The following is an 18,500-nucleotide window of genomic DNA, read 5'->3' on the forward strand; positions in this document are numbered from 1 at the left end:
TTTACAAGAAAATAATCTAAACAAATATGACAACAAATCCTAACCGGAAGTGGAACACGCGGTCACCACTCGGAGCTTGGTTGACATCCGGTCGAGTTTGCGTCACTGGTGATGAGCAGGAGGTAAAAAGTATGTATCTCTGAAGCGTGTTTTTTACTTTTAACAGCAGGAAGCGATGATGAATTAGATATGCGCACGGTTTGCTGTCAAAACAGTGGTAGCACTCGCACTTTAGGCGCCTGTTGAGGTGAAACTGAATTTTGCTAACGAGAAACTCCTGTTCGTTTCTTTCAAGGTGAGACTTCCTGGAGGTTTTTCCACCTGTGGCATCGCGACAGCTGCTTTCTGCTCTTCTGGTGCGACGCTACTGGATTCCACGAGTCGGTGACGTTTATTTCCACCGTTTTCCGTCTCATTTCAATGAGCAGTGGTTGTGCTATCACGAAAGCGCCCACTAGGTGGCAGGCTTGTCTCTCGTGTGAGTTGAAGCGCTTGACTGGGAGGCTGTGACAGACCTCCTCCTCCTCTTCCTCCTCTTCCTCCTCCTCCTCCACGTGTCAGGCGTGTAACTGAACACCTGAAATCACTTCAATTAAGCTGCGGCAGCTCTCGAGTGAAGTGATGTGACAAGTTGTGGCAGGAGCCTGGTCACGCTTTAGCGTGGCGTATGCAGAGTGTACAGTTATCACATGCTCTCGCTCGCCCTGGCTGCTCTTTGCTGTCACGTATCTAACAAGATCGCAGCTTCCTGCCTCATCATTATGACTCCAGCAGGATTGGTGCTGATCGCCACCTATTTTTATCCTCAGCGGGGTCAGAGCGCTGGTGAGGACACACCAGCCTGGGAAGATAAACCACCAATCGCGCTTTAAAGTCTCCCAATAACCTTTTTATTCTTCATGACTTTGGAGCAGATAAAAGGTCCCACATGACCGCTGCTAATTACAGGGTGGGGGGGCGCTGTGACAGTGATAGAGCAGCGTCACACTACTTGCTGATGTCGTGTTTTTCTTCAGTGTTTAATCGAGGAAATATTGTTCGTGTCGTTTTCTGTGGGGCAGATTTGGCTCATCGGATAGATGGAGTGTGGATGTGTGAGTGGAAGCTCACACTTCTTGTTGCTTCATGCAATTCTTTTTCATTTGTTGCTAGTACATCACAACGCCACCCTTGGGCCTAATACAGTGGTACCTCGGTTTTCAAACATCCCGGAATTCAAACAAATCGGAGTTCGAACAAAAATTCTAACAAAAAAAGAGATTTTTTTGCTTCGGATTTCGCACGAAAATCCACTCCAGGGTTTGATGTCCTGTTGTGGGCTGGAGCTGGGACAGGGATGAGGCGAGTCTGGGACAGAGCTAAGTGACTTGGTTTATGACTTTGTCACAGCCAAACTGCACAGAAGCGCACATTCAGAGCTGGACACGCACCGGGCACCTCTTCACTTCTGGAGAGACCTCACTCACTCGGCAACCCCTCCCACATGCAGCGGCCACACACATAGAGGAACAGCCACCTGCAGCAGACACTCTACATTCACTCCTACAAAAGACTATTTTAAGGCTTGGAACGCAGCATTGCTTTTTCCATTCATTATAATGGGAAAAATCGATTCAGATTTCGAACAACTCGGCCGTCTGGAACGGATTGTGGTGGAGAACCGAGGTACCACTGTATGTGTATTACAGGGGCGACATACACTGGTGGAAAAAAAAGCTTTGCGACTCTCTGTGCATTCTACGATGTTGCTATTGGCAGGACGACTAAATGTAAATTTGGTGATGTGATAGCATACTGATGTTTTAGCTCAGTTTTGAGCACATTCCATTCTGTTTGTTTGACTTGCTGGGAAGCACTTTGGTTGCTAGATAGCCATGAAAAGAGCTATACAGGCCTGCACCAAGCATGAGCAACTCCATTTATCGTGACCTTTCACAAATTCAAAAATAACTTGGGCTTTAAAGTGAGGCTGTAACAAAGTAAGAAGCTTTGCTCCACGAATTTGTCCGCTAAATTGCAGGAAATGGTGGTGTTAAAATGCAGGGAAAAAAAATCTTCCGCTCTGCTGTTGTATACGCAGTTGAAACCAAAAATAAAATTAGGTAGCTGAAGAACTGTGGTACCACAGTTTAGTACTCGACACACACCTTGTATTCTTAAGTCATTCATCACTGGGAAGGTCAGTGTGGGTGGAGTAGACTGTGATCCTGTGCATATGGGTATTGAAGCAAAGGGTTAAAAAAAAATTGGTTGAAATGGAATTGTAATTGCCGCCTCCTTGAGGAGGAACGTACGGCCAGTAAAAGTGTACTTCAGCGCTAGCTCCCAGTGGGCTGGTATAAAAAGCTTGATGTTCCCTGTGTGTCTGCACTAATGGCTTTGTTTAGGACTGCGCCTTTTAAAGTAGACTGCTAAGGACCAAGAAAGAAGATGTGCTCTGTTGTCTGTCCGCCGACAGAAAATATTCTAAAAAACACAGCAAAAAGCACCGTAATGATGTCCACTTTCATAATGCGTTTCGCTTGACGCTGAAATATTGAAATGCATTTTTCCGTTTCACCACCACGATGTGATGCTATATTTTAGGATGATAAATCTACCAGTATCTATATCATTCCCAGCTCTCTTGGCCCAATATTGAGGATACAGTGGGCTGGATTTGGCCCTCAGGCCTTGTCATTGACTTTATCATAATGCTAAACTGAAATATAAAACCAGGATTAAAAGCCACACTATTGTCTGAACAGTCGATGTAGCGAACTATAAACTCGAGGCAAGTCAGTGGATGTTGATACAAGGTAGCGGTACAGTCAGAATAAAGGAAACATCCTGCATGAACCTACAAAATCCCAACGTCATGTTGCACAGATTGCTCTGATTTAAAGGCAGATTGTAGGAGGAAGAGTGTTAAGCAAGTGGATTACGGTATAAAACCGAGCTGGGGACTGATGTCGGAGTCTTACTTGAGCTTTCCACTTGCAACCCCTGTTGCGAAGATCCAACCCGCTGATCAGACCGTCTTTTTTTTCCCCTTTAACTCTGCTGCTCCGGTATCCACGGCAGCAGGTCTGGCTCGGCGTAGGGAGACTTCAGCAGACTGCAAAACACCTTCTCACGCCGGGGTTATGCCCTGATAACCACACCGAGAATTTAATTGGCCCGCTGCACATTTGACTTCAGGGAATGTTTGGACTGTGCCGGTGTCAAAACAAGATGAGCTAAAGGTCGGAGCTGCTGAATGCTGGCACACCAGGTGATGAAAAAGTTGAACTCTGTTGGTGTTATTTACCTCAAAATGCTTCAGAACATCCATGGAAAATGTATTTGAGAATGAGTGTTCCTTAGAGCTGGTGGGATAATACCAGTGTGGTGGTGGATCCTAGTCAGCAGTTTTAAGCGGCACCATGTCGTATTGCCCAGGAATTGTTTTGTTTTTATGGTCATAAGTGGAGGCGCTATTTCAGCAACATGTATTTGGCTTCTTTAATGCTGTAGTGTTGTAGAGACGGGGAGGACAACAGCCCTCTGTGACAACACTGCAAGTCTATGAGTCACATATTCGGTGGAAATTTATCTCACAAAATCTGTTGCTTGAAGCTGTAACTCCTTGAAGGAAGCAAAGGGAGGGATTTCAGACCTTTGTTGTACTGATGACAGTAAATCTTTTAGCCACGAGAAGTCAATGAATATCACTCATCTGCAGCCGCTGTCACCCGCTTCGTTCTTTCAGATGTCCTAGCTGTACACGCTAACGTTAGTGCCGCGGGCAGCTGTAGCGTTGCTGCCATGGCAAAAACCATCATAATCATGTCCATTTCTTTGATGCGTCTAGTGACGCCAAGTCACGTGTCATTACACCAGATGGAGGGTGGTCGCCTCGATCAGTGGTGGGACAGAACCAAGATGATCTGGGCGCATCACGGGCGTAGAGTATATTACTCTGTGGTCATGTCGGTCAGCGTGAAATAACGTCTATCTTAGCCCTGTCTCAATTAGGGCTGAAGTCAACTACCGTATTTTCCGGACTACAGAGCGCACCGGAATATTAGCCGCACCCACCAAATCTAAGAAGGAAAATGGATTTTGTTCATACATAAGCCGCACTGCTCTATAAGCCGCGGGTGCACCATTGCTGTCTGCGCCACAGAAAATGCATGAGGATCACTTCTAGCGATCCTCTAGTACTAGTTTTGAAAACGGGGTCCAGTGTCGAGACTGACTCATGAAACAATCTTGCCAATGTTCTGAACTCCAGTCATGAACTCCTCACATCTTATTCACATTTAAAGTGTTCAGAAAGCGCTGTTTTCACCCTCCAGTAGATCGTCTGTCAGCAGAGCTGCGGACCCGTGGGCGAAAACAGCGCAATTTGAGCGCTTTAAAGGTAAATAAAACGCCCGTGATGTCATCGGTTTGATGTGACGAAGCTCAATATTTTTGCCAGCAAAGAGCATGCTCATTAGACTCTAAAAACTCGGGATGCTCCGAGAGACAGGGAGAGCACTCAGCTGAAGTAGCTGTCTTCAACCTCTTTCATGAAAGTTCTCACTCTGGACGGTTGCAAACGTTTCAGATTGACCGCGAACGCTGCATCTGACACACACAAGACTGCAGCGGATTCGGTCCCGGTTGATTCCGTCTTAAAACGACACCTGAGAAAGGCTGCTCATCTGGCGCGGTGAAATTAATGATTATTTCTCAGGCAATATGCTTCGCGTTCTGAACGTCACGCTCAGACCGGCGAGTGACCGCTGGTTCCTGCAGTTTCACTTTCATGAGCACCAGAAAACTCTCTGTGCTCCGTCAAGTGCTGGTGTTTTAAATATCGCATTGAATTCGTGGGGTTGACGCCCTTTAACGTGCATGTGCTGCAGGATGCAAACTTGACATGACAGACTGAAAAAAGCTTCCGCATTAGACACGCCGTTGCCAAGCGAGTGGCGAGTCGGGAGGGAGGAGCAGACGCATCACAAACCGCGGGCGGTGCCTCATCAGAACGGCTGCTGTCACATGTGATCGGATTTTGTGACCAGCAATGACAGGCAGTGGTCGGCATTCACAGATCACAACGAGTTCAGCCTTTCATAATCGGTGGCCGATTGATTGGAATATCCCTGTAAAAATCAATATATTGGCCGCATCGTTTTATAAGCCGCAGGGTTCAGACCGCGAGAAAAAAGTAGCGGCTTATAGTCCGGAAATTACGGTAATCCATATTATTTTTGTTTCCGCCACATTTAAACTTCCAATTCTTCTTAAATGAGAATATCTGTTTTTAAAGATGAAATCTCACGTGATCAAACACATTTAAACAAAGTGGAAACATCGAAACAAACGCATAACATGGAGGTGGACTTGAACACGACGTGTTTTTCTCCTGAAAAATTCCAAAACAAACATCATAATGACTACAGTCTGTTGCTTGTGAAACTCAAGACATATGAAGAGACGGACCGCTGCGGATGGGAGAGAGATTCACCTCTCAAGATGAAAAAAAAAAGCGTTTTCATGGTCACCAATTCAGTAAATGTCAAAACTTTCTCTTCAGCTTCAAGTTTTAGCAGTTCTTGATTGAATGTGTTTTTAGCATAAATTTTGGATGACAAAATTATTGGTGTTTATTGTGATGAACTCCGTCCAGTTAGACCAAAAAAGATCAGCAAAATATCCTTCACCTAAGAATGGGTCGTGACCGACTGCACCTGCAGTGAAGCAGCTTCAAAATAACAATATTCATGATGTTTTCTGACCCAGTGGAACTGAAACACCAGTATTAGACTCCCAAGGAGAATACTACTTCACTGTCCGTATCCACGTCTGCCTCAACTTGCCGACTACTTTGTAGCTTCTATCCGGCTAAGTCTGGAGAAGCTAATTCTCACTGACAATCTTTACATGTTGATCCCTTTCATGTACTAAGACTGAAATCAAAAGGCATTGTACGTCCGCCAACACTGACACAAGGGGGATGGAGTTTATTGATTTCCTGTCCGTCTTGGATTAACACGGTCCAATCAGGAGGCTCCATATGCAGCAACGTCAGCGCAGTGCAAGCAGACAGTGAAAGGAGAGCGTTGACAGAGGAAAACACAGAGATTGACGTTGTATCTCTGGATTGCACTTCAGAATTATCGGCAGTGATGGATGAATTGGAGACATATTTTGATGCAACAGAAAGACTGCCGGACGAGTCATGGTCTGTCTGAAAGATATAGTGAAGTATGGAGAACAGATGACAATGCAGAGTGCAGAAAGGAAAGTTTATTTCATTGTTTTTTTAATAGGTATAAAACACACAAACAAATACTACAAATAAATAAAATCAGTAGTGTATATGGATTTTGTGGAGCTGTATAATGGAAATTACAAGAAAAAACATGTCATTATATGCAAATATGGAACCAAAGCAGTCTCACATGTACTGACAATTTTTGTGACGTAAAAATAAATGTCTGCATTTTCGTTTGTTTGGGTAACATTGCTTCATACTTTCCTCGCGTGTCCTGGTTGAAAACTGTATTGAAATAATGTCCAGTTTTTGGAAGGTGTGGAACCCAGTCTGCTCTGAGTTACGTCTAAGACCCAGAACAGTTTGTGACATTGTAACTAGTCATTCTCCAAACATGTTCGGGGCTGGGAGCCTGATGTGAACGTGGAGTTAGCGGCTGTGTCAATATTTATTCTGTGGCAGCACTTACTCGGAACAGCACCGGAAGGTTACCACTAAGTGTTATTGTGAGTCTGAGTGCGACCTTGGTGCTTCCCCAAAGTGTCACAGTGTTCACGTTGTGCTGCTTTGTTTACACCTGCTTACACAGGTTCCATTCAGCCAACAGCAGCCTTGACCCATTTGCTTTACACGCGCGGTTATGTCTTTGTCGCCGAGGGTTCCAGGCTCTGCTGGAACCGCCGCCGTCCTTCCGCCTCGCCCATTCAGTTTTTTCTCATTGATTGCCCTCTTCCTCCCAGAAATCCCTTCATCTGTTGTGAGTGGCAGGTAGAGGAATGATGGAGGAGTAGAAATCGATTTCAGTGCGTTTGGCAGTCGTTCCTTCATTCTAACCTTTCATCCGCTGCGCCGAGAGGTCAAACCGGAGTGCCGTCATTAGCAATTCTGACTTGGTGTCGAGAGTTGCAGCAGCACCAGACAAATCCACAAATATGTGTTTGGAAAAAGCCTGTTTCCCGCGGAGGCTCTCTTTCATATTTCCCCAGGTTCAAAGTTTTCCAACAATATGAATTACTTTCTGATGATTTATGTTCCGAATCCTGTGAAATTAGCCTGTGAACAGATGTATTGGGTTCCTTTGGGACTGGTGTCGTAGCAAGTGAGGGTTTCACTCCTCTGCTCCTTTCATACCTTTTATGGGCAAATTTTCTGGTTCTCGACATGTGAGACTGCACGAGAGTCTTAGCCTCTACGACCACATTCTTGCCTTCATAGCAGTGGGTCTGACTGTGAGTGTGTGGCTATTCATTGAGGGTCTATGGTCCTTGCGTTCTGGATCTTCGTGTCTTTGCTTTCTGACATGTTGTTCGGGCCTCAATTTTGTCTACGGATCTGTGGAGCACGTCTATGGTCCTTGGCCTCTTAAGTCCTTTACAGCCCACTGCTCAGAGCCATGTGCCAAGGGCTTTGGCTTCTGCGCCTTTGGAACAAAGGTCTGTCCGTGAGTTGTTGGTCAAGGTCTGGGACCAAAGTCTTGGCGTCTGGTAATTTGGTTCTGGGAGTGTCTGGGCTCTGGTCTCTGGCCTCACTGTCCAGACCTATACTGAAGGTCTGGACCATTGGGACCGGGACTTGGCTTCTTTACCGTGAACCTGAGGAGTTCCTGGTTCTGGGCCTTTAGAGCTAGGGTCAGGACACCTGCGATTTCAGGGTCATGTCAGGATCCTTGGCCTTGAGTCTGCAGCCTTGTGAGTGTGGTGGTTTTGGGGACTGGGTTCTGAGTATGAAGTTCTATAATAGAACAACTTGTTTCTCTGAGATCATCATGGTTCCATACAGGCGTAAACTGTTGCACCTCTTTGTTTGGACTGACTCAAGTATCAGCCTGTTTATCATGCACACGTTGATCTACAGTATTGACTGAGGCAGCAGCTAAAACCACAGGTCGGATGGAGTGACCGACACGTGCAGACTTTCACCTTTTCAGCGGCCGACGTGAAACTCCCCTCCCCCCCTTTGATCGACTCGTGCCTCACCTGCCGTCTGTGATTAATTCCCAACACCAGCGACAGCAAATTGCAGCCTTGTGATTTGAGTTTCTCTCATCAGCGACCTCCTTCCTCCACTTTCATAACTCAAGTTTTTTCCCCGAGGAGGTTATTCACAGTGATTAAATTCATCAGCCGATATTATATTGGTATTTATTGAACATTGAAGGGAAGAGCAAAGTAGAGGTGAATATTAAATCAATACATTTCTGCAACATAAGACGATGTGTAATAAGATATATATTATATTATAATTATATATTATAATCTATACGTTTGTTGAGGGTGCAAATATTTTTTAGTCGTATAGTGACCAACTTTTGGGGGAATTACAGACGTGTCCAGATCGGAGAACGTGGGAGGAACCCAGTATTTATCAAGAGTATTTTTTGGTGCTAAACACACTTGGATTAAAACAATAATTTTGTATGCTTTTGTTTGCTTTTGTTCAGGGATGATTCCTCCATGTTTGTTGTTGTTGTTATCATCCTGGCTTCCACGTGTCTTGTGCATCAGTGTGATCAGTGGAGCAGCAACTCCTGCACTTACAAAGGTTCCCTGTTGTCTGGAGAGCAATGAAATTACATTATTTCTTTCTTGTAATGACTTAATCGTAATTGAAGTTAAAGCCCCACCGCTACAGTTTATACAAAACATAGGTTAGGATCTTATGTGAGATTCAATGAAATGGTTAAAAGCATGTTAAAGCAGCTGGTCGGCCTCGATGAATCCACGTGGAACAATGGTAAATGATGTTTGCGTCTCGGTGGAATTGTACAGTTAATGCTTGGAAAGCAAACGTCCCTGGGCGACGGCCTCGCGCACTGACTGACGCGGTCTCTCGGCGGCAAGTGGCCGCAACAATAGAGAAGGAGGGCAGATGAAGGTTGCATGTAATTACCACTACCCTCCGGCTTAATTAGGTCACCGTTATGTGAAAGGCACGAGTGTGTGTGTGAGTGAACGTGATCCTATAGAGAGTTCGTTTACAGGTGCTTTTTAAAAAAAAACTGAAACGTAAGATAAGCTGCTCGGCGCATACGCTCCACACTGAGTCTCTCACGTCTTGTGGTGAGGGTAGTTTGAAACCTACTATCTGCACTAGAAACTTCTTTTCCAGCGAGACGTTTGTGTCTCTCGCTGTTGAAGATGTGGCCGAGTGATAATGGTATAAATTCACTTAAGTTTATTGCTGCCAAGACTCGGCCACATTGTGATGCAGCGCCGAGCGTTGGACTTTGTCAGTGAATAACAGGAGATGAAAGCTTATCATCATATTGTTTGTTTTTCTCTTGTAGGAATCCAGTTAAGCCGCCCGCGCAGATAACAGATAGTGATCAGACATCCAGATGAAAGTAGACAACAGCAGTCCCCGCTCGTTCACGCCGCCGACCGCTTCTCTGTGTTGGACAAAGTATTCCTCCAACCTGAGGGGCTCGGCGTCTCAGCTGATTTTGCAAGACTGACATGCTTGTGCTGGGCAAACGTTGCGTATGACCAGAGAAACCTTTTCTACGATGGAAAGGCCCGAGGCTATTACGAAGGCACCAGACTCTGAATGAAGTTTTAGTCTTTTCAGGTCTATACAGGAGTCACAGTGATGATTCGGTTGCATGGGAATTTCATTAGCAAAACTGGCTGGTGATGTCATCCCTTTGTTGTCGACTTTACTGGAGTGGAGGGGTGAGGTCATGCACCTCTTTTGGTGTTGCAGCTCACCACTGAAATGACTGGAGCTTTGTCCTCTCCCCGAGTGTTTGGAAGCTGAGTCACAGAAGGATGTTTCATTTAATGGCTGTGAAGAACTGGCCATGCTCGACTGATCTGAACCCGTCTAGTTCCAGGTTCACCCCGGTGCTGTATTGGGTCGCCCCATGTTGGAATTTCCCACTCTACGCTGATATTTTTCGATGATATTATGAACGTCTGAATGAATATGTGGAATTCTCCATCCATTTGTCTTGTCCAAGGTTGGATAGCTGGGGCAGCAGCCTCAGTAAAGAGGCCCAGACAACTCCAGTTTTTCTGTTTTTCCACTGCCATATGAGGTGTCAGGCTTTATATCTGGGGTCCCACCACATTTAGCATGCCCACTACAACTCACGAGGGAGGCCTACTGGACACATCCTGGCGATTCTGTTGGAAGTTCAACTGGCTTTCATCAATGTGGAGGATCAGTGGTTCAACTCTGGATCACTGAGCTTTGCTACATACTGTCACTCTGACAGAGAGTCCACACCCCCATGGTAATGTAATGTAACGTAGCTTTGCTCTTCAAACAACTTTCAAACCAACCACTATAAATAATAATGACAGGACTCTGAATCCACCTCTTGCTGCCACCTCATTTCCCATGCTCCAGTCTCAAATCCAGGCTTAACTAAACCGGGGAATATCAACCAAATTTGGTGCCCTGAATGTCGTCCACAGTGGTCAAAGGCTGCACATGATGAATATCTAGCAGTCCCTCGCGTAGCACTTTCTTCATGCACACATGACCCACTTCTGCTATCTGACATTTCATGCGTTCTATTCTATTTCATATGTTCCACTGCTGCCTTTCTGCATCCCAATGCAACTCACTCGGGAGTCAGCCATATTGACTGATTTCAGATACTGTCATCACGCAGCAGCGGCGGCGGCGGCTACTCATTTAATCATCGCTGAATTATTCCAAGGTGACATTACTGCCTGCATTCCGCATGTTATGATGGTTTTTTCTTTCTTCTTTCCGGTGCTTCATTTTTCATTGTCATTTTCAACTGTCATCCTTTAGTCCCACTCTCTTCTCTCGTGTCCTTGATCTAAGTAGCCACTGCTTCTGTGAGCGCGTGCGTGCGCGCGGCTGTTTGCTGGGAGAGAAAAGCTAATGATGTTGGCGCGCACTCAGGGCTAATTAAAATTCTATAAATATGTTGGGGGGTAGGTGCCGTGATGGATGTTGTGTGTCAGGAGTCGGGCTACAACGAGGGTTCGTGGAGATGTCCTGGTGATCAATACAGGCGCGTTGTATGCGTAACACTGCGTATGCATTTAATGAACCAACAGTTTTATCTGTTAATTGGTGGTCAGGGCGCACCTTAGCTCGTCCTCATGCTGCGCTAATCCTCCCAGCGCGGACGCCCTGATAATAGCCAACTAGTTCACACAGCAAATCTGTGGATATGCGGTTTATTTTTACTTTTATCTCACTGGTGCTTCAGTTCAGGGCCTCTCTTTTCCCAGTTAAACACATGCATATGCTTAAAATACATGCCTGAATTATCGGCCTCCAACGCTCACGGACTTTGAAATGCGAGATCTCTTTTGCATTTCCTGCGTTCAGGTCTTTCCAGCATTCCATATATATATATATATATTATAAAATTGAAATTCTTACACAAATATTTTCAAGACATTAAAAGAGCATTAGTTTAAATAAGGTGATATAAAAACTTGAATACAGCCATCATCGTTTTTTGTGCCACTGTCAAACTGATGCAAAAGTTAATTAATAGTTCTGGTGTCTGTTGTGCTTGTGTGACCCCAGATCCTTGTGACCTCAGAAAACCGAATATTTGGGTTCATCCGGCTAAATTCGGATTTTTAAAAAGCGGCTTAGTCTGACTGCTGGAGAGAATTTTGAATTTCTCTTAGTCGGACCACGGTTTAAGGAGACGACATTACCTCCATGTTGGAAACTGTTAGCATGGTTGCTAAGTTAGTCGAGGATCACACCGGTGAGCATAAGTTCCACACTAACTATTTCAAGTCCACATTTATCGTTCTGGTTATACAAAGAAAACACAATCTCCGGAACATTTCATTTTATTGATAAACTTGCGAGTTTACTCCCAAAACCTGCCGAAGGAAGTGTGTTTATGATAATGACAGCTCCATGACACCGATGTTGTAGAACCATCACTCTGACGCCCTGATTCTGGCCCTCCAAACTATTTTAGCTACATTATTCAGTCAGCATGATCGCTGTCTCCTCAATATCTGTCAGCTTCGAGCTCAAGGCGCCACCTCTTGTCACAGAGGTGAGCTAGTCATAGTTCGATTTTGTAAACTGGTAGAACACAACGTGACAAAATCGGACTTAGCTGCTTAAGCTAGTCCAGGAAGTGGAATGAGAATTGAGAGTCCTGTATGGCCGGCTATATCTGTGTGTCATCTGCATAGCAATGGTAAGGGCCCTTGTGACAATATGGCAGGAAGAATGGAGGCGGTAAGTGGAATGGGACCTAAAATCGGCCACTGGTAAATCTGGCTGTGGATGAAGAGGTTCCTTTTGTAGAGTGATGGCATCCTGTCTAAAAGATACGACTGAAACCATCTAAGTGATGTTGACATAGCGCAGTGCTGGTTCTACTTTCTAAACAATGAAACTCATACTCAAAACTAGCTTCCTGTGGTTGCACATAAGAAGACGGTATTAAAGAGAAAAACAACTCGATATTGGTGCGATACTGGCAAGTCTGTCTACAACAAGCCTGTACGCAGCAAGTCGGGACTGTGTGAAGCCAGAAAGAGACAAATAGGGAGCAGAGGGACGCGAGAGGAGCCAGCTGGAGTTCCTGATAAGTTACTATTCTTACCGCGATTCTTTCAACATACAGTATCTGCTCCGTGTCTGCCTTTCATTATCAGCCGAACATCTTGACAGTTGCCAGAATTCTCTCATGTATGATATGAAAGCTTTTATACATCAGCACTCAGTGCGGCGCAGACGTGTCCTAATAAGACTTCATCAAGATTTCACTGATCACCCAGTCTTTGCTGATATTCTCGGATTCCGACCAAAAATCGGATGAAAGGGTGAAAGGAAGAAATGGAGCCGTGTTTCTCCTCATCAAAATCACATTTCTAACTGCCTTGTGCTGTCGGCTGATAAGAATCCGGACTGTTTTGTGAGTGCAGGGGGCCGACGTGGGCCCAGTAAACACCAGTGTGTGATTATGTGTAAAATGAACAGCAGGGATGTTTCAAGTTGAGGCTGCAGCAGGGTCACCCCCCGCGTGGCTTTGCTAAACTCAGCACAGCGAAGCGAGGAGGCAGAACTGAAGAGAGCAGTGCCAGAAGAGCGAGCAGTGGTGCAAAAGTTGACTGTGTCTTCACACTCCTCCTCAGTCTCTCCATCTCTTTTTCTCCAAATTTGATATCCATGTAGTAAGCAACAGCACGAAACTTGGGTACAAATGAAGGAGCAGGTCCCAGACGCTCCACTGCGGTGACATTTAAAAAATGTTTTTCTCTTCATGAGCCGATCTTTTATTTTTGTTCTGTAGTTTTCCCCACTTTTTCACCGCTATTATTTTTGCTTTTTTGCTTATCCGCCACACGCATGTAGCGCTTTCATAACCCATTTTACCAGCCACGCGGTGCCGCCACGCGACGGCGATGATTGCTGAAGCTTTGTTTAAAAAAAAAATTTAAAAAAAGGGAAAAATGTCTTCTGCTCAATTTTCTAGAATTACAGTTGCCATCTTCCCACTATGTTCCGGCCTCTTAAGGCGCCTGCTAAAATGGCGGTCAGTGGTTTTGATAATAGCTGGAGCAGGCGCCGTCGTCGGAGCGGCAGAACCAGCGGCCATTAGGAGAGTAGCCAAGAGGGGTTACTGCACTCCATTATGTGGGAGTGTTGGGTCCAGATTAAAATCTCATTCAAGGAAGCGGGAAGTTCAGAAAAAAAAAATGTCTTTCATTCCTTCAATTGGAACCACCACTCCATTTCATTAGACATGTAATTTCTGCTCATCAGACAGCGACTGGAATTGGTGCCCCGAAGGAGAGGTTCTTTTTTAAATCAAGTCATTGGTGCCGCAGCCGTGGCCCTGCAGATGAGCAGGAGAGGGGCTGGAGCGTCCTGCCGCTCCAGTTACAGCAACAACAAGACAGATCGCAGGTTGTACTCGTTGTATTAAACAGAAATTGAATTATGAATCATGTAAAAAAAGGTCTTGGATACAAGCGATCGAGATGAGTTTCCTCCGCAGGGCGGCTGGGTGCTCCCTCAGAGATGGTGTGAGGAGCTCAGTCACGCGGAAGGAGTAGAGCTGCTGCTCCTCCACATCGAGAGGAGTCAGCTAGGGTGGTTCGGGCGTCTGTTTTGGATGGGTCCAGGCATGCCCCGCTGGGAAGAGGCCCCGGGGAAGAACTAGGACACGTTGGTGGGACCATGTCTCTCGGGTGTCTTGCAAACCCCTCTGTCCCCCCGAGAAGAGGAGGGTGTGGGGGACAGGGAAGTCTTGGCATCCCTGCTCAGACTGCTGCCTTCGCGACCCGGTCCCAGATAAGCGGTTGAGGAAGAAGATAATATACTTGGACAGCGATCTTTCTTTGCATTCGAGGCGTTAAATTAACATATTTGTATTGAAAAACAATGTCATCTTGCTGATGAGTTTACCTGACATTCTCACGTTAGAATGCTTTATTTAGTATATAGTAAAATGAACCGACAAAAAGTAATATTCGTGATATCACAAAGGTGTTGGGGAATTGTATTTTATAGACAACCATACGTAGATGAAACTAAAATATAAGTTAGACGATAAATCAGCTTCACACAAACACACAAACCCGAAAGGGAAGAAGTAATAGATGGTGTCAGATCACACAAAAGAGAAGTTCCAAACCAACTGAGAAAAGTTCACTGTGTCACTGAGCTTCAAGAAAACACAGCTCCTTTTCTTGGGTTGCTTCTTTCAACCCCCTTTTTTTTCCCCAAAAAATGTTTTCTGATAATGATGCGCACGTTTGATAATGTTCACGACTTACCATTATTATAGATTCGGCTGTCACTCGTCCTTCCATTTAGGAGGAAGAAGCCGGTCCTTCCGCCACATTCTCAGCGATGACACAACAGCAGCCCACTCGCTCACTGAGCTTATTAGCCTGACTCAGACTGTGGACGCCCATGCCCGCGACCATTTAACCATATCTGGAGGAGGTCCACACAGGGCGACCGTGGTGGGTGGCATGGAGCTGATCTGCTCTTTGTACTCAACCCACCAGCCGTGACTGGGATTGGAATGATTGCGCCGGGCACTGTATGAGGTTTCATTGATCAGCCGCTCAGTCGACACATCCAAACAGTCCAACACAAGGAAAACCGGCTCCGAGAGGAACTAATGGAAGCCCGAGAAAGCAGAGGTCGCTAAACTGGACAGCAGTAAAGAGACTTTGAGAGACCAATCACAAGGCTCTCGCTTTGTCACGGTGTGAGCCCAAAAAAGCGGGGCACCTCTTTTGACCCGCATAAAAAGAAGTGAGCATAAAAATTTCAAAACGTTTCATCCACTAACGCTTGGTTTTTATGTCCTTCGGCTGCTGCTTCTGAAGTCGTAGATTCTTTCTTTAATAGCATTGCCTGGTTGGAATCGGTTTTTACAGAAACTCTTCCACCTCAACAGTGCATGGAAAAGGGAGTCTTTTCTGGTAGATGCTAGTAATGGGACAGATCTGTAGAACAGGGACGGACGAATAGTGCTCTAATAAAGGTGACGTCAAAGGGCCCTGGAACTGGACTATGGTCAATCTGTACAAGACGTTTTTGGTCGGGTGTTGATGAAGACTGTCTGTTTTACGATTTGAAGAATGGCTGGTTGCTCTGTGTCTCTTTCAAACTCTGGATGTCTGTGATCAGAGATGGATCATTACTAGTTCCCTTTTGTCATGTTTCCAACCTTGACAGTGCCTTGGAGGTTTGGGGAACAGCACCAAAGCAAGTGAATGTGTTATGCTAAGTGTCACTGATGGAAATCACACGGTTCTTCAGCAAGCAGTTTTGAAAACCAGCTGCCTCTTTCACTCCACTGCTCTCAAAGTCAAGGCAGCTCTTTGTGAGGTGGAGGTGAAGAAGTGTTCCTCGCTTTTTCTACCCCCCGCTGAAGGCTTTTCGACTTGAAGAGGCCTTAGTGGGGCAGTGTGGGGTCAAGGATCTTTCAATGTCACTCCACCGCCGCCTTCATGACATCAGTGATACTCATTGTGGCGACCTAGATATGTGGGAGTAGACATTGAAGATGAAAAACAGGAAGGATTTGCGCTCACTCGCTATGTATGTGTGAGTCAATGCTACATGTCCAGTGTTCCTGTGTAGCTGAGATAGGGCCCCGTGATGCCGCATCAATGTCTATTAACACCCCGAAGTTACCCCCTTTTGTTAACCACGAAAATTCCAGACAACGGGTTCTACTCTGACAATTTAAATCAATATCTTTATGTATCTGTTTGGATGATAAAATTGCATCCTGCTTCAGTTTACTTTCCTTTCACCGGGTGGTGAAACACTGGAGCTTCCCGCTATCGCCCACATTATCTCTTCCCACTGTGCAAACACCTGGAAGAGGAGAAACGATAAGAGGCCCAACGCGTGTGCTCCCCTCCACGAAGAGGATTGATGCGCTGAAAAAAAGAAGCACGATTTGTCCCCTTTGCAATCATCGCAGCGTTAAAAAGAGCCATCCAGGGAGAGCGATGCGCTCAAATAACCAACCCTGTCAGCCGAGGTCCCACTGCCAGTTTGATTAAACTTTGCACGACTACAGGCGAGCACCCCAGAGGCCCCGGCTAACAGAGGGGGCTCGGCACTGTGGGTCAAGGGTGCACGCCGCTGTCTTTTACCATTAATTTTCACTGCAGGTTAGTGTCGCAAAACCCCAAACGGAGCTTGGCAGGAGTGTTTCCAGCATCCGAGCAGCTGGTGTGTGAAGTTTTTAAACCCTACTGAGCTCCAGGTTTAACTCCGCTAACTGTCACTCACAGAAGAGTGCGAGTTTCTATCGCGCACCTGCAGAAGGAGAGATTCCCGAAAAAGTCTTTCTCTCACCTGCAAGTCTTGCAAGACATCTGAGCCGGACTGGGGGGTCTGACCTACATTTACCATCGCGACTCACACGGCGATCTCTGCAAAGAGCTTGTCATGATGATTCGCCTTTTCTGTTTTTTTTTTCTGGCCAGATGTTTCCCATTTATCCTGGAGAATTAAAATTGTTTAAAGGTGCGTTACTGTAAAACACTGTTTCCTAAATTGTGAAGTGCACATGGTTTTTCTGACGTAGCCGAAAGCTAACTTTATATTGCGTGCGTTCATTTCTGCATGTATCTTTTACTTTTAGGGACGTTCACTGTATGGATTCTGTCTCGAGTCAAAGCATGTATTACTAAAAAATCTGGGATGTGAACACCTTTGAGTCCACCTGGAGAGGTGGATCTGGCCCAGACTTCTCTTTGGATGTTACCCCAACGGATACAGTCCATAATGTTCAAATTAGTTTGTATTTGAGAAGAAAATGACGTGACGAAAGACGTTGCTGTTTTGAAAGTGACATGCTCATCACTGGTGACTGCTGAGACAAAACACTCAGTCGTTCTTGGAGAGTTAGTCTACATCCACAAGGAACGTCCTCCCCACGCTTTTCGTGCTGGTTTCAAAAAAGTGCTCTAAAAAATGAGACCCTCCACTTGGATCCACAAAAACGATTGAAAATGATGCCAGGACTTCAGGGGCGCTGTAACATGTGAACATGTGTGTAAAGTGTGATGTAAACAATGACAATGTGATCGTGACTAATACGGCAACTGACCCATTTACATGAATCAGATGTTCGGCTTAAAGTTGCGCTAGTTCAAAAAAAGAGAGCCACGCCATAGTTTGCCAGGTTGTTCTTGTCATGAAGTGTTCAGAGTTCAGAGTGTGATAAGAGAGGAGGAGCAATGCTGTGATGAAATCCTTCTCAGAAAGTATCGGATCCACTGCGTTTCCATATCCATGTTAGTTTCCAAAAGTGTGGGACACTGTGGACGGATGTGTCGGATTCATGTGGACAAAAAAAAATCTTTACGTTCAAACTTACTAAGGGACTTAGTTTCACCGGTCCACTGTGCCACATCACATTTTGTCGTATCCACGCAAGTTCTGGGTCAGATCGGCCATCTGACCCAGAACTTGCGTGGATAGAGTTGTTTTTTTTCTCTGTGTAGACGCGGTCTCACTGACCCTCATACGACAAAATGTGATGTGGCACAGTGGACCGGTGAAACTAAATCCCTTAGTAAGTTTGAACGTAAAGATTTTTTTTTTGTTGTTTTTGAATGAAGTTGAGTGAAGCACAAGACAAGCCTGCGTCTACGCACCTTGGATCTCCAGTTTGCTCGACGTGAATGATGCCAGGTGTCACTTATTGAAGTCAAGACCACTTCAGCACTTCATTTGCCTTTTGAGGAGAGTTTATTAGTATACAACCAAAAAGAGAAATTCTGAAGCGACTACGAATACTGCTTCAGCTAGTAAAATTTGG

This window comes from Synchiropus splendidus, chromosome 13 (genome assembly GCF_027744825.2).
Source record: "Synchiropus splendidus isolate RoL2022-P1 chromosome 13, RoL_Sspl_1.0, whole genome shotgun sequence".
NCBI lineage: Eukaryota > Metazoa > Chordata > Actinopteri > Syngnathiformes > Callionymidae > Synchiropus > Synchiropus splendidus.